The sequence below is a fragment of the Leptonychotes weddellii genome, chromosome 16 (genome assembly GCF_054177405.1).
Source record: "Leptonychotes weddellii isolate Sample4059 chromosome 16, ASM5417740v2, whole genome shotgun sequence".
Classification (NCBI taxonomy): Eukaryota; Metazoa; Chordata; class Mammalia; order Carnivora; family Phocidae; genus Leptonychotes; species Leptonychotes weddellii.
Genome location: NC_138384.1, coordinates 30,443,395 through 30,448,808, shown reverse-complemented (window position 1 = coordinate 30,448,808; position 5,414 = coordinate 30,443,395).

Genomic DNA, 5,414 nt, shown 5'->3' with positions numbered 1-5,414 from the left:
GGCGTCTGCCTTTGGCTCAGGTCATGATCTCAGGGTCCTGGGATCGAGCCCCGCACCGGGCTCCTTGCTCGGCGGGAGGCCTACTTCTCCCTCTCCCACTCCCCCAGCTTGTGTTCCTGCTCTCACTGTGTCTCTCTCTGTCAAATAAATAAAATCTTTAAAAAAAAAAAAAAGAAGCCTTCTTTGTCTGAGGTCCAGCCTTAACAATATCTTAATTATGAGGAATCACTGGCAAGTGGGAGAAGACTTGTTTCAGGAGATAAGGGCATCCCTAAGTGCATCATCCAGTCTGATCATAGGAAAAGTGGGGTCATCCATTATCTCCACAAGTCCATAGTTAACCCCAGAGAGTGGGTATGCTCTGGCTTTTAGGAAAAAATTTCATCATCCCAGCCACATAGAATGGGTCAAGCTGCTAGTTGAGTTATACAATCATTGGGGAATCGATCCCATTTCCCAGTTGTTCAAATAATCGTATGGCCATGGGGTCCTGTTATTATCCCCACAGAATAACAAGCAAGAAGATTGTCTATACATGAGCTACTGTGGTAATTTCTCTGAAGTTTACCTCAAGTTGTCTATCTTAGGTAAACCACAAACATTTAAAGACAATCAGCTCTAGAATTCAACATCCACAAAGGTGTGTTATTGAAAGATAATTTTTCTCTCTAAAATAACCCTCATTTTTAATCAGAGATAGGTAAATCAGAACTACTTTATTTGAAAAACAAGTCCAGTTGTAACAAACTTGGCCTAATGACTTACATAAGCCAGCAAGAATAGTGAGATCATATAGCTCTTTTAGACTCTGCTTTGCTGGAACTTTTATAAAGAATCTCTAGATTGAACTCTTAGTAGCCTCTCCAGGTCGGAAGCCAAGCCCAGTACTTGCCATCAGACATGCCTGCAATACCTGTAGATGTGGGTGGATTCCTCTTTATGAGGTCTCCAATATATCCTGAGTTTCCTGCACCTGCCAGGAAGTGACATTCTTTACTCACCTGGTGAGGTTGCTGGGAACCTGTAAGCAAGGTGTCAGGCCAACAGTTCCAAAGGGCTTTATGGCTCCAGGTTTCATAAAGTCAACCTTAGTTCCTCAAAACTTTGGTCATATCTGAGTCTATGCATATCTCTCTCAAATATGACATTCCAGTCAAAGCCTTGGTAAAATAACCAACATTTCCAACGGTGTCCTGTTACAAGGAGAGCAGATTCTCATTGAACTTCTGCAAATGACTATGATCGCCATGGAAGAAAGAATATTTACTGAGACCTTTTTAATTTCAGAGGGTTCAGGTAGAGAGAAAAATTAAATGGTTCAATTTGTTCACAAATGAATACTTTATCACGTTTCTGTAAGTCATAGATACCTTATGAGAAAGTTTACTTAATCTGGAAGAGTAAACATTAGAGAACCAGCAATGTTTCAAACAAGAGTCACAAAACTGTAATCATCTCTTTAGTTCATTTAGTCCCATGTTATTAATTCTTGTTCAGTTTGAATGCAGCTTTTAGTTAGTTCTGGAAATTCTTACCCATTTCAGTTGTGATCTTAAAGATTTTGAGTACCTGTGGGGCACCTGGGTGGCTCAGTTGTTAAGCGTCTGCCTTCGGCTCAGGTCATGGTCCCAGGGTCCTGGGATTGAGCCCCGTATTGGGCTCCCTGCTCCAGGGGAAGCCTGCTTCTCCCTCTCCCACTCCCCCTGCTTGTGTTCCCTCTCTCGCTGTCTCTCTCTCTCTGTCAAATAAATAAATAAAATCTTTAAAAAAAAAAAAAAAGAACCCTGGGATCGGGACCTGAGCCAAAGGCAGACGCTTAACTGACTGAGCCACCCAAGCACCTCACACCAGAATTCTTTTTTTCTTTTTTACCAGAATTCTTTAGATGGCAAATTTATGAACCGGTTAAGCACAAAGCATGTTTACCAACAGACCCAAATATCCTTAGTTTTTTGTAATAAGAAGTCAAAAGCACAACCCTCTATCCAGTAATCAATGCTTTAGCACTTTATCCTATTAGGAAAAGACCTAGATGTCCAAGGAATTTAATCCCATTTACTATCCAAGCAAAACTTTAGTTTCCAGTTCCCAAAGACTTCGAAAGCTATCTTAATTACCCTTTGAAAACTTTGAGACGGACAAGATTAACCATCCTTTTAAGTCATCTTTTCGCTAACAAACTGCAACAGAGATAATATGTGCTTATTTGACCTTCCCTGAACCTTGATAGAATGAAAGTTTCACATTTAGTGCTGATAATTTTAAAGACATGTCTATCTTAATTAAACGAACAACCTTAACTTAGTTTACATACTGAATTATGTTCCACCTGGGTCTTCCCCATTGTCAGTCTTTACCTGAGACCCTGGCGGGGAAATCTGGAGTGGGTTGTGTTAGTCCAGGGGGTGCTCTTCTTGATCCTTGACAGCGAGGGAAGAAGGAGCCATGGTGCCTGAGGCACGGAGGATGGTACAGAAGCCAGTTAGGCAGGCCGGACCCAAGGTGGTGCAGAAACAGGAGAAAGGGGAGGGGGAAACAGAAGAGGCAAAGTGCTGCCAGAAGGCAGAGAAAGGGTTCCAGGGTCTAGAGCTCATCAGCTCCAACAGAGACGCAGACACCATGTTTTCCTGCCAACAAGGGGGAATAGACAGTCCATGTCAGGCCAGAGAAGACAGGGAACTTCCCTGAAACAAAGGGAGTTTTGGCAGCTGCTTGGGAATATTCCTTCAAGTCCCCTTGCCGAGGGAGACTAACCACAGTTGGCTCCAGTTATAGCCATTAAGCTGGGAAACAAGCGAGGGAGAAGTCCCCACAACAATGAGGAGAAGGAACTGAGAGAGACAGAGAGAGAGTCAGAGTCCCCTTTGCTAGGGAGGACCTGTGTTTCCTCCAGCAACCTGGGTTTATTTGGAGGAGGCCTGTTTATTTATTTATTTTTTTAAGATTTTATTTATTTGACAGAGAGAGACACAGCAAGAGAGGGAACACAAGCAGGGGGAGTAGGAGAGGGAGAAGCGGGCTTCCTGCAGAGCAGGGAGCCCGATGCGGCTCGATCCCAGGACCCTGGGACCATGACCTGAGCCGAAGGCAGACGCTTAACGACTGAGCCACCCAGGCACCCGAGGAGGCCTGTTTAGATAATTATCATCCAATATGTCAGGAGGGGGTTTACTAGCCAGACACATTCAGGCAAACACTTTCTGCCCTGTTTCCTGCAGATGAGATCTAACTGACGGATCCTACTGAGGCCATGCAGTGTTACAGGACATGAGTCCTTTCCTAAATTTTGCAATCCAATTGTTTCCAGTGGGTTAAAAGACACCCCAAGGGGTGCCTCAGTGGCTCATTCAGTTGAGCGTCCAACTCTTTTTTTTTTTTTTAAAGATTTTATTTATGTATTTGACAGAGACACAGCGATAGAGGGAACACAAGCAGGGGGAGTAGGAGAGGGAGAAGCGGGCTTCCTGACGAACAGGGATCCCGATGTGGGGCTCGATCCCAGGACCCTGGGATCATGACCCGAGCCGAAGGCAGACACTTAACGACTGAGCCACCCAGGCGCCCCCAAGCGTCCAACTCTTGATTTCAGCTCAGGTCATGATCTCAGGGTCGTGAGATCGAGCCCCGAGTCCGGCTCTGCATTCAGCACAGAGTATGCTTGTCCCTCTCCCTCTCCTCCTCTCTCTCTCTCTCTCTCTCTCTCCCCCTCTTAAAAAAAAAAAAAAGGCACCCAAGGGAGAGTCCTTGGGAACCTAAGAAGCCTAGTACTGAGGCCATGCACCCAGAAAAGTAAAGAAGGTCCATTACCAAATTCCCCCCAACTCCCAGGTGGCGTCCCACGGATATGTCAGAGGTTCCTGTGTGTCAAAAGCAGAGGCGTCCCTCAAACAAAGAATCAGACTCGCTATTGATCACCATCCTGCCTTCCCCTGAAGACATTACTGCCGTAATAAAAGGCCCTGTAGGAGGGATGCTGGCATCGTATCCTAGGCTGACGATGGGTGCCTGGTGAATGGACTGAAATACCCATGCCGAGCCATCCCATGGCCTGACGGTTGGGTACTGCCCTGCCATTTTTAACCCATGGAAAACACTAGAAAAGTCTTACAAGGGGGAAATTATCGAATTTTGTAATTTAAGTAGTTAATAGAGGACATCGATGGAAAACAGTAAAGATGGAAATCCATCATGGTCTAAGTGACATTCCAACACTTGTAGTCCTTACAGCCAGCTTCCCTAGGAAACGATCCCCGGTTGGGTTTTAATTCCATCGGGTACTGGTTTCGGCCGGCTCCCAGTGGAGTTCCCGGGGCCAGAAGCGGCTAAGCCAGGGATGTGAAGGGGATCACATTAGATCAATCAGGAGGAAACCTCACACAAGAGTCTTAAGATTGGCAGCCATCCTGGAGACTTAGGTGGCTGTCCTGTGCCCAAGACAGACAACTTTGTCTAAGGACAGGAATAAAGAGAGGGCATCAAGTTCCTGGGTCTTATTACCATCCCGGACAGGGTACTAACTTCCAGCCAGAAAGGCAGGCTTTCTCCTCCCCGTAGAGTAGCCACGGGCTAGAGGGTTGCAGCCTGAGCAATCGGCATGAAAGTGTTCCAATAAGACCACACTCCTTGAAGAACCGCTGGAATGAGAGTGAAGGAAGAGGAGAAAAAGTACTCATACCAACTTTGCACTGAGGCTCAGAGTTTAGATGAGACTAGACTCAAAGCCCCACATTCGGGAGCCATATGATGTAGGAAAGACATTAGGGTTCGAAGCCGACGGCCAAGAAAGAATTTTTGAGATGTCGGGGCGCCTGGGTGGCTCAGTTGGTTAAGCAGCTGCCTTCGGCTCAGGTCATGATCCTGGGGTCCTGGGATCCAGCCCCGCATCGGGCTCCCTGCTCCGCAGGAAGCCTGCTTCTCCCTCTCCCTCTGCCTGCCTCTCTGCCTACTTGTTCTCTTTCTATCTCTCTCTGTCAAATAAATAAATAAAATCTTTAAAAAAAAAAAGAATTATTGAGATGTCTTTGGTGCAAAAAGGTGACGTTATTAAAGCACGGGGACAGGACCCGTAGGCAGGAAGAGCAGCACCGGGGTCTTGAGGAGTGGCCCATGATGTATTTTCAAGTTGGGAGGGGATTAGGGATAGCGTACGTCTCTAAGGAATTTTGGAAGCAAGATTTCCAGGACCTTGAAGGGGCTAGCTATTGTTGGGAAAGGGTCATTTATTACTAAGAAAACCTTCGTCATGAGACCCTTCAGATGTATATTGGTGGGCCATATGCTTGGGGGATGACTGCCAACATATATCTTGGGGTGGGGGGTTGGTAGAGATAAAGGAAGTTTCCAAAAGAATTTGTTAAATATGTTAAAATAGACTTACAAGATCCTGGGCAGGGGTGGGGTGCGTGGGGGGGGGG